This window comes from Rhagoletis zephyria, unplaced genomic scaffold (genome assembly GCF_001687245.7).
Source record: "Rhagoletis zephyria isolate East Lansing unplaced genomic scaffold, Rhagoletis_zephyria_1.1 Rzeph_scaffold_00023, whole genome shotgun sequence".
In the NCBI taxonomy this organism is placed as follows: Eukaryota; Metazoa; Arthropoda; class Insecta; order Diptera; family Tephritidae; genus Rhagoletis; species Rhagoletis zephyria.
This window is the reverse complement of record NW_016157107.1, coordinates 372,328-384,609: the sequence shown is the minus strand read 5'-3', so window position 1 is coordinate 384,609 and position 12,282 is coordinate 372,328. Positions and strand designations below refer to the sequence as shown.

At 36.5% G+C, this 12,282-nt stretch overlaps 1 protein-coding gene across 5 annotated transcripts in view; it reads right to left on the bottom strand.

Moving 5' to 3' along the window:
• Positions 1-12,282, bottom strand: part of beat-VII (Immunoglobulin domain-containing protein beaten path VII) — a 501,410-nt gene that overhangs the window by 156,655 nt on the left and 332,473 nt on the right. The window lies entirely within an intron of this gene.

Below are 12,282 nucleotides of genomic sequence, written 5' to 3'. Positions count from 1 at the left end.
CACACATACATATGTATCTATTTGGGCCTGTACATATATATGTATTGTACATACTTACTTGTTGGATTACCCAACAGACACATTATTATTCAAAAGGTTTGCTCCACACGAGCCCGAGGGATTCCACGGGTGTTCAAAACAGCACAGAAAGCGCTCCTCATGGTAGAAAAATGGGTAATAGAGAGGGAATACGTCCCACTTGTGGATCGTAAATGTCTTGTTCTTCGTGCCCGTAAAAGCCCGGGCACATATATGCAAAAATTCAAATTTCCATAACAGCAGTTAACATCCGAAAGCAAATTTTATAAACACAAAAGTGGAAAATACCACTAACGATTCAATAAATGTCGATATTTGTTTATTTTACTAACCATAAAAGATAAAGACACATAAAATCATTGTTTTCCTTTCAAATTCACGCAAATGAAAGAACAGAAAATGTTGCAAAAATATTTAAAGTATTTTCCATATTTTCCAAATAAAATAATGGATGAAAAAGTTTTGATTAAGCTAAATTTTATCATCATATCATTTTTGATTTTGCATAGTTCTGTACCTGGTTTCTTACCAGAAATTGTAAGATTCACACAAATATGTTACTTACAGCCAATTTCACGAAAGCAATTTAAGTGAAAAATGATATTAATTTTATGAATGTTATATGGAAATTGACAGAAAATAAAAGATAACTTTCCGTTAAAACTGCTGGTGAAACCGGCTATAAGTTTCAGTTATTGCTAAAACTATTTTAAAATTATGACATTTACTTATACTCGTATCTGAATATATACTGAGGAAAAATTACCATATCGTCTTTGTTTAAAACTAAAACGCATATGATTTGGCGTCCGGCGATCTTCTGTTTATTTCAACAGATATTTTTTATTTCTGTGTTTTTGTACCTATGTACTTGTACAAACAGGGTGTCCCAGAAGTGACGTGCCAAACTTTAGGGGAAGGTAGGTGGGGGGTGAGCTCACTGATAAACAAAAAATTTTCAGGTAAAAGTGTCACCGTTTTTGAAATATTAACATTTTTTCGAATTAAAAAAAATCGTGCCTTTTCATGTGTTTTCTTTAACTGCAACTACAAACCGGGCAATACTTAGTAAATTTTTTATGTAAAATACTTCCAGATAGTTGCCTCTCCATACTCAAATGCAATGTAGTTAAAATATATTAAGGAACCATCATAAAATTAGGACTACCTATTTCTGGATTTTTAACGTTTTGATATTTTCTTCCCCAACTTTGACTGTCTCGGGTGAAAAAAAAAACGTACTGAGCTTTAAGTTTACATTACATAAAAAAATTGCTCATTTAATAAGGATTTCAGAAAGGTGCCACACTTACTGTTTCGAATAGAAAAAAAAGTTATAGCCGCTTCTGTGGGTAAAGGACTGAGACACGCTAGAATGTATTTAATAGATTTAAATTGAATTTGCTCTTGTTACCGTCAAATGACATGCTAAATAGTGCAAAGGTACATAATTACTTGCTTCTGACATTATTTTATGTTACTTACCGGATATAATGAAAGTGGATTTTGTGAAATTGGACCCTTCGAACATTGTGTTATTAATACTATGACAGAGAACACGCAGTATACGTCGCATGAATATGCGGATATTCACCTAATTTACGGTGAAGCTTGCTGTAATGCCAGACCTGCTCAAAGACTATGCAGAGCGATACCCCAATCGTCGACATCCGGGTCGTGAAGTATTCGCCCGGACCCATAGAGAAATATATGAAGGTAAGTGATTTTTACACCTTTCTTGTTTGCTCGCTTGTTAACTATCATATTAATAGGCGATATGTTTGACAAAGATGTATTTCAGATGCGCGACTTGGTGAAAATTAAAAATCGCGTTGAGCAACCCCTAAACGATCACCAATTTCTTTCAAATTTACAGCATGTTTTTTCTGGATGATTTTTTTTTGTATTCAGTCTAATATACTAATGTCTAACATGTGTCGCGGACGACGTGGCCGCCGTTATAGCAGCAAGAAACGTCCAGCTAGCACAGCTCAAGTTAAACCAGGTCATGCGCAACGTCAGTGGATGATCGCTCATTGATCTGATATTGGCTACAGCCAAAACGGAGATCGTGCTCCTCACCAGAAAACGGATCCCAACAATTATAAATATGACGGTCGGACCTCAACTCGTGACGACTTCTAGGTCTACAATATACCTAGGGGTGAAGCTTGACAGCAAACTCACATTCTGGGAACACATCCAAGGAGTATGTGAAAAAGCTGCGCAGAGCACGGTGGCTCTAAGCCGGCTGATGGCGAACGTGGGCGGCCCGAAGCCATGCCGCAGGAAGCTTCTGATGACAGCGGTCCAATCGGTGCTCCTGTACGGGGCAGAAATATGGGCTGACGCATTGAAAGTCAAAAAATACCGGATTCAAATGTCTTCGGTACAGCGCAGAGGGGCACTACGCATTGCTTCTGCATACCGTACAGTGTCCGCGGACGCGGTTCTAGTTATTTCTGGCGTCATGCCAATTGAGCTACTTGCTTACGAGCGAAAAGAGATTTACAATCTCAGTGCCGAGATAGGTCGAGCAGCTGCCGCGGCAAGGGCGCGCGAGCAACTGATCCAGCAGTGGCAACAAAACTGGAACGCGAGCACAAAAGGTCGATGGACACACTCCCTGATAGCCGACCTTCAAACATGGCTGAACAGACCACATGGGGAAGTCGATTTCTACCTGACGCAATTCCTCACCGGTCATGGTTACTTCCGAGAATATCTTCATAGAATGGGAAGGGTGGACTCACCGTTCTGTCACTACTGTGGAAACGTCGAAGATAACGTGTACCACACATTCTTCACCTGCGAACACTTCTTGATTTCGCGCAGAATGTTGGAAGAAAGACACGGAGACATTACTCCGGACAACATAGTTGGGATAATGATTTCCAGCGCAGAAAAGTGGGAAGCAGTTGCGAGATACGTGAAATTCGTACTCCGCTGCAAACGAGAGGACGGTTGTCTACTGAGGACACCCGAATGAAACGCCCCTACAAAAGAGCAGCCCCAAGGCTCTAACAGCGCGCTCCTGCATCTGAAGACATGCAGAATTGCGGTGCCAGATGCGGGATTCTTGCGCGGGCGGTGGGAGTTTGGGTTTTAGTGGGTAGCCCAACACGCTTCGGTGGGAGTCCCACACTCGGGGAAGGTAGTATAGAGACTAGCGCCCCCGGCCAGTGCATAAAGCATTTCCCTCTCCTAAAGAAAAAAAATCTCTAATCTGTATTTAAATTCAAGTGAGCCAAGTGGAAGAAAGTGTGAATGGCCTCAGCAAAAAAAGTTATCAAAAATCAATGGTAATTATTAGCAACTACAAACTTGTACTTTAATATACTTAAATTAAATTAGCTTCTCAAAATTCGGGATAAAAAGTATAAATAATTGATGAACATTATTTTTAGTTTGATGAATTTGTGAGTTGTACCCAAAGTTTTAAATTTTGACTTACATAAATGGCCTATGTTATACAATAAGATATGTTTTTATAAAAAATTAGTGAAATAATTTAACATTTAAATATTGGATGTACATTCGTTAATAAATTCAAAAAACTGAATTAAAAGATTCGAGTGGTTTTAATGGAATTATGCCAGTGCGGGGAATTTCACCGAAAATCGGGGAGAAATATAAAACGAGTTGGCATCTCTGATGTACGGTTGCTGGAGTGAGAATTAAAGTCTTGACATAAACAACGTTTAATTCAAAGTTAGTTTTGCATGGATTCAAAAACAGAGGTCGAAAGTGTCTTGCCACTCGAGAAAAATATTAAAGTTTACATCAGCCAGAAGGAACGTGCTATTACTCAAGCCTGTCATTCATTTTACGATAAATAGATATTATACCTAGCATTTCTCTACGACTTGCGAGTCTAGGCAAATTTATGAGCTTTAGACGACTAGTGTAAGCCGTGAGATTGTAGTCTAAACCCCAGTTAAAATCACGCGATGAAAATCTCAAGCATTGTTTTTGAATTGATTCAATCCTTTCTGAATGAACTTGGTAGCGGGGATTACAAACAATAGTTCTGTATTTCAATATAGGCCTAACTAAATTGTTAAAAAGAGCTTTTGTTACATAATTCTTTTGACCATCGCTTTAAAAAAGCAAATACACCTTTGGCTTTATTGACTGTAACATTAATATGAGGTTTAAAACTGAATTTGGAATCCATTGTGATACCAAGATCGACATTGGATAACTGCTCCAGATTATAATTTGATAATGAATAAACAGCTGGTTAAACTGCCCTTCGAGAGAAACCCATAACTTAAGATTTGTATGGTTTAGTGGCATATACATAGTTTGCACTTTACCACCTAATTACGTTGTTTAGATCCGCTTGTAACAAATACCTTTCTTCGATATACATAGGACAATGTTTTAACAAGTTTCACATTATCGGCATACATTAGAATGTTTGAATATTTTATTATAGAAGAAACATCATTCATGAATATCAGGAACAGAATCGGAACAAGGTGACTTCCCTGAGGAACTACTAAAGAAACTTTATTGATGTTGGAAGAACATTATTTAAAAATTACTCTTTGCGTTCTATCCGAGAGGTAAGAAGAGATCCATTGAAGAAGACTGGGCTGAGAGCAGATTAGATCAAGTTTACGGATTAGTAACGAGTGACATACTTCATCAAAAGTTTTACTGAAATCGGTGTATATTACATCGGTATGAGCATTTTCTGTAAAACCGTTAGAAATATGAGTTGTAAACTCCAATAAATTAGTGATAGCACATTTTCTTTTAGAAAACCCGTGTTGAGATTGTGAATTCGAAGAAGATAAAGAATATGTCAGCTGATTAAAAATAATTGCCTCGAATAATTTCGGGATAACGGAGAGCTTCGCTCTGCCTCGATAGTTCGAAAACACAAAATAAAAATCATTTAAACATGTTGCGTCTGACAGCAGTGATCTTTTGAAAGCTTACAAAGAATAGGAAATATCTCTGCACACTTAGCTACAGCCATTATATGTAACTGTTACCTTGTTTATACTACGCAGAAACGGCATTCACAAAATAAAAACGATTTGAATCAACACATATTGCATTCAAGCATTTTTACTTTTGTGTTTATAGAGAATTCGCTAAAACCGTATTTAAAAGCAAACCGAATTCACGGATTTTATTCGACAATTCTTTAATAATTAATTTGGGCGGTTGAAATGGAAGCGAACAAGAATTCAAATTAGATATAATAATAGTTCAAGTATAAAACAGGCTGCGTAAAGAAAACCAGCCTATTTTCACTTCCCGTCAAATGAATGATGTATTCATAATTTTTATAACTTTTCTAAAATTTAAGTTAATATGCGAATATGTTTGCTACACGGGGTTACTTGTTTAAGAGATAAGATACACTGAAAATTTCCTACATAAGCCACTTATTCAACAACTGAGCAGCACTTCTGCAACAAATGTTAAAACAAAAGCAACCCTTGCTAGAATGACCCAACCTCACCTTTTCATTCCGTGGAGCTGCCTAAACGCCTGAACTTTCACACCATGCCAAGGCAGCAGTTTTTAGGACCAGCCACAAGAGTTGTAGATCAGCAATTGTATTCAGTACCCTAGTTGGCTAGCGTTACACTTCGGTGGTCAGCGACTCATGTCGTTGGCGGCAGGGTGGCATGCAACAGGAAGCTCAAAAGTGCTCAAATGCATACTTGGCCAGGAGGGCAACGATTTGTAAGTAATTGCAGTTGAGAATTTTCATTTTGTTGAATAACTTATGTACATACATACGTACATATATATATACTAGACCTCTGCATAAGTTGATTCAAACTTTCAGTCTAACAGAATACTGTAGAGTTCGATATTCTACTTCAAATAGCAAACACTCAGCGTTTTGAATTTTGTAAGTTATGAACGTACATTTTGTTTTAAATTTAGTATTTTCGACAGGCTGATAGTTATTGTAAATTATCACAAATTATAAGATTTTGGCGTTCGCGTGCGAAAAAACTTGCAAATTAGATGAAATTGAGAGGGCAAAGTGACAATTGATTTAGAGGGGAAGCTGCTAACAGGGTTGCCACTTACGAAAAAAAAATTTACCATCCACTTGAAAAAAATTTACCAAATCTGGGAAATATCTACCAATAACTTTTTTATAATTATTTTAATAAAAACTATAGTTTTATTTATTTTAATTAAAACTATAGTTCTATTTTAATTTTTTTTTTAGTTATTTCAATAAGAATTAAAATTGTTTTTGAGAACTTTTTATTTAACTAGTTATACGGTATTCGAGTCATATTATTGGCATATTCTCAGTTTCCTTCAACCAAAAACGGAGGTGATGAAACTAAAGGCAACAATGAAATTCATTATTTGAAAAACTTTAACTCGAGTTATTATAGACAAATATAGTGACTCCAAAAAAAGTTATTTTTTTAATATTCGCAATATTTTTCGTGTAAAAATTTTTTTTTGCTTTAAATAAATCCATAAAAATCGAGGATGCAAACTATATACAACGTATAGAAAAATTCCAAACATTTTCGTCTAAGTTTCGAATTTTTTACTCTGTATTTTTAGAACAATTTAAGTTATGGAGTTTTAAAGCAAATACTATATAGCCAACAATGTGCTGCCTAAAATTCCCGTTGATTTTTTTTTATTTTCTCCATTAATAAAAAATTGCGTTGATTTATTTTTTTTTTTTTTGCGAAAATCATAGTGCGTTATTACATACCTGGCAATTTTTTCTTTATATTTAAACTAGCCGGTCACGGATGAGCGAGGCTTCGCCACGCGCTGAATGTGTACATATGATGTACATTTACGTATTTGGACAAAGAAATCATATGCCATCATGGACTTCGTTTATTATATACATAAAAAATCGTGCCTAAATCCACTCAATAGCGTGATCAAAATATCTCGCCTCTCCTTGATACTATGTATAGAAGATAGTAGTTTTAAATAGGTGGCAACCCTACTCAAAAAACTTAAAGTTTTTGCACATGCGGAGGCCATGCACTTTCATTTGGTACCTAATTTTTTTTATCCAACAGACGGTGGAGATCTTATAGTTTTTAAGCAGCTGGCAACCCTACTCAGAAAAATAATAAATTATTACACATCCAGAGGCTAAATGTTTACATTGGACAGTGACGGTGCAGAACTGACGCCTCCGCTTATTAGAATTTCTTTAATAGGTGGCAACCCTATTAAAATTCGCAATTAAAAAGGTCACTCTCCTATAGATACATAATATATTACAGAAAATCTCGTCCAAATATGTTCAGTAGCTCTCGAGATTACCGCGTACAAAGAATCTCGACTTTCCTTTATATTATGTATAGATAATCATTTAAAATATTTAGGCAATCAAAAGCTCCTCGGGATTCCAGTAAAATTAGTTTTGAATGGAGCGCTATATGTTCGCCTTATGTCGATGTACATTTATAGGTATGTATTTATATAAAAAGTATGCAAAGAAATTTATAATATATTTAAAGATAACTACGAAAAATAAATCGGGAAGTTCATTAAAAATCTACCAAAATGAGAAAAAATTTACCTTTTTACCAACCCAAATTTTTTCTACCAATTTTGGTAACAATTTGCCAAAGTGGCAACCCTGGCTGCTAATTCCTGCTGGAAAAATGTTTACGAGCAGCAATTTGCCAGCAAGAAAAACAGGTGATCAAAGTCAAAATTTTGTAATGTATGAAAATAATGAAATTTATTTTGATGACTTTAAAGTTAGAAATAACTTATTAGAACTGCAAATGTTTCAGAAGAAAGTACATACTCATTTACATTTGGTTTAGAAAAACTTTTAATTTACAGTATTTTCATGTTTTCTGTTTTACGCTTTTGTAGGTATGTATATAAATAAAATTTCGATCAGCTGTAGTAAAAACTTGCAAGTTTTTACTAATTTTTCGTTAGCGTATTTTTTTGTATATTTTCCAATTTGAGAGATAATCGTTCGTTACTCTCCGGCAAGTTTCTGCTGGATATTTTTGAATGGAGATTTATTCAGAAAGACTAATTTTCTGCCTTCAAATGGAAGAATGGGCGCGTTTCTAAGATGTAACTGTTTACCTCAACTGCTGCTAAAATGTTGGCAACTGGTGAGTCCGACACTTACGTTATCGAAACGGGATGATACACAAACTGCTTAATGAACAGCTGATAACAGGGACGATAAATAGGTTTTTGATTTTTGTACCAAATGGCCAAAAGAAGTACTAAATCAGCCGAAAAGGTACCAACATTTAAAAGACCATACATACATATGAACACATATGTTTTTAAATTAGGTAAATATCTCAATTGGTACGTGCGTTTAATATCTCCAGTAAAACATGTCCGGCAACAAAATTTACGTGAAATGTCATCTGTTATCTCACAAGAGGAAAATATTCAGTATAGAACAGCTGCTCGAATTTTCGTTTAGATTCAAAAGTGTAAACAGAAAAAACTCTCCATCTCCATCTGAAATTCAGGCAACCGGATCACTGTAGCGTTTTCCAAGCGGAGGTAGCCGCAATACAGGAGGCTTCGGATTGTTTGCTCTCTAGTGTAACTAATTTTATGTAGGTGAATATCTACTTCGACAGCCAAGCAGCTCTTGTACTTCCTTATCGACCGCATCGGATAACTACGCTTTAAGCTCATTTGGGTTCCGGGTCATAGCGAAATCATGGGTAACTGCATAGTCGATGAGCTGGCAATTCAGGGGAACCCTTGAGAACGGATAACTACGCTATTAAGCTCCTTTGGGTTCCGGGTCATAGCGAAATCATGGGTAACTGCATAGCCGATGAGCTGGCAATACAGGGGAACCCTTGAGAAATTGATCAAGGTCTGGGTGCTCCGCTGATCTCATGCGGTCTTCTTGTGTACAGATGGGCGTTTGGTCAGCTCAGCGTGCGCTGGGCAAAGGCCTTTTAGGTGCAAGGTGGCTAAGTCCTTCTGACCACGTGTAGACCAGGGGCGGTCCAGGGAGCTCGTGAGACTAAGCTAGTTACACTTCTCACTTCTTGTGAGCGTTCTAACTGGTAACTGCGTTATAGGTAAGCATGCTGTAAGGCTGAATATCATCGATGACCCTTACTGCACCAGCTGCATGGTGAATAGTGGTATGGAATTATCTCAACACCTGATGCTCTGGAGTCCTGCCTTTGCGAAGCTAAGGTTCAAGCACCTCGGGTCGCATTTCTTCCACACTCCCGATGAGAATAGATATCATTCGCTTGAGGAGCTTCGTGGTGAGCACGGAGCGTTTTTCCTGCAAGACGCCATATATGTCATCGTCCTGTTCTTTCCATCTCACCCTTTCCAACTTTCCCATGCCTTCCCCCCTCCTCTTCCCATATAATCGCATACGTATGTTTTGAGGAGTTGTACTCTAAGTTTCCAATACAAATAAATATATCAAGGTATTCAAAAACTAAAAAAGCGTACAAGTGTGTTTATTAAGTGCATGTAACACAAAAACTTTACAAAAAAACAGTTACATTTAATGCAACCGAAGTTTCACAAAAAACGTTTTGCAACTGTTTGTTGATTTTAGCAAGTCTTTGGGTTTTAAGAAACACCACGTATTTACATACTTCTATGAGGTAGAAAAAGATGATAATATTTTCATCCACAGAAATTCCAATTTCCAAGCATACACAATGGTATTGCGAGAGAATTTGGCGTAGCGCCGTATTTTGACAAAATTGTATCAAAAATGTCGATGTAGTACCAATGTACTTTTGGAATTCAAAATGTACCAGAAAAGTACAATTGTACCATAAGTTTCATCACTGGCTCATAATGGTAAATATACAAAAGAAATAATTGCGCCGATAATACTTCCAACTTAACGGTAGGCCGTCAGCGGTCTTAAAAAATTAGTGATGGGCTGAGTCGATACTTTGAAGTATTGATCGATACTCGGTACTGATTTAAAAAGTATCCAATACTTTCGATACTCGGTACCAAAACGTTTAGGCTTACAATTAGAACGCATGTAGACCAAAAATAAAAGCGGTTTAGGGGCGGCTAGCCTATCAAAAGAAAGTGTAGGGGCCAATAGAGGTTTTAATTTCCATTTTCCATAGCCACAATGCAGAGAAACTCTTCTTTATTTGAAACATTTTTTTCGGACGATGTTATCTTCGTAAGCCTGAAAGACTTCCTTCACCCGTCAAAGCATTTTTCGTAAATTTTAGATCTACGAAGGTGGAAACTGATAAAACGGAATTTTACTGTTGCGACAATATCAAGAAGGCGATTATAGTGTTTTGATTTCTGGTTTCCACTTTGCTTAGTACAAATTGTTCAACTTTTGGGAAAGCATCGTCTTACACGTACTAATTGAGAAGCATATTCATATGGTCGATGGAACATTTTTGACAGAAATTTGAATGTTGCAAATTATGTCAAAAAGCTGCAATTATGTATAGAATCGGTATTGGGTACCGAAAAGGAAGTATTGAGTACCGAAATCTTTTTGAAGTATTGGGTACCGAGTATTGGGTACCGGCATTTCAGCACATGACTATAAAAAATCTTTTAACGTTATAATTAGAGCAGATACGTCCAAGTCACACGTCCAAGCACACTTACGCTAGCACATTTTGCGCATGTTTAGGCGCGACTGCTAACACCGGGCGCCTAAATGCATGCTATGTACTGCTGCATATGCAAAAATTTCCTTTGTGCAATTTATAAAATTTTTGCATATGCACTTCTCAAATGCCATTTCATAAAACTTTCTTAAGTTTTATTTTTATGGCACTTCAAAGTATGCTTGGCCTAGTCTGATGCACCCTACAGGCAGACACTCTTCCGGAGTTTTTTGCGGACTCTGCATGATTGTTAGTCACAGGCTAACCTAATGTTCGCGGCTTGCGTTTTGGATCGCATGCCGTCGAATTTGTTTTTTTGCGTCACCCGAAATTGACTTGCATGCGGTTGCATTTGATTTCATTGAGCGAAACGTCAAATCAAAATGTCACGCAGAACAAAAATTGGAAATTGAGTTAGCTTCATACGCACGCCGTTCAATTTCGGTTGATCTCATACAAGTTGCACGTGCATGAGAAATTTTTGACAATAAATTGGCGGCGTGCGTGAATATTAGGTTAGCCTGTCACACAGAGTACACACAGAGAAAACACATAAGTAAATCGAACAAAGTTGGCCTAGTTGAAAAATTTTGTATGGGTCCCAAGAAACTGGCGCCATTCATCAAAGTACTTACGCAATTTATTACCTAAGCACTTTGACTGACAAAGCACGAGGTCGTTTTAACAAAGTCATCTTAGGTATTTTTTTATATGGACTTCGGAAACTATGTGTAAATTAACAAGCAATATTCTAAATAAAACCAAATGTATATTTTAGCATTGTATATATTTTGTAATGCAATCGCTGAGAACACTGTTTCCATCAGACACGTGAGCGACTTATTCTCTCATCGTTTAGCAAAATTAAAATGTAGGATTGTATGAGTTTTGGCCACCTCTGCTTTAAATAAAATTAATTCCTGCTATATGCAGTGTTGCCAAAACTTTTTGGACGAACCGGCTAAATTGACCGGCTAAAAACGGCCAAACTATTTCAACTAAATTTCACATGTTTTATTTAAATAAATCATAAGTAGAAAGACTAGTTCTTGGAGAGAAGTTGCAAATTAAAGCTGGAAAAAATTTTTCCAGCAAGAATTTGCAATTAGGAAAAACATGTGATTGTGGCACATAGTTGGTTTTTTTGTCGACGATAATTTGAATAAACAGGTTCGTCAAATTTAAAAATTTACAGACTTGAGCGATTTTAAAATGAAAATTTTAAGTAAATACTTTTTTACTTAATTAATTCCAATGATTTGAAACGTACTCGGAATGCGATCTCAAACAGAGTCGATATAGGAAACACGACATTTAGTACGGCAAAGAAATTTTAACGTATATTGAAGAAAGTCGGACTAGCAAGAATCCTAGAACCTGTTTTTTGTCCCTCTGAAAGAATTTTAAAATTCTATACAAATTTCTTATGTTTGAAATACCACCGTGGACACTAGCCGGCAGGAAAACTTGCAAGTTCCCTCCAACGTGCGTTCCAGCAGAAATTTGCAAGTTTCTCTTGAACTTGAGAGAAAATTTGGGAGCATGTTTTCTTACTAACTGATATTTTGAGTGATAATTTTCTTTGGATTTTCGACAAACAAACCTATTGCCTCCCCAGAGAGTTTTGCTTTACATAGAAATT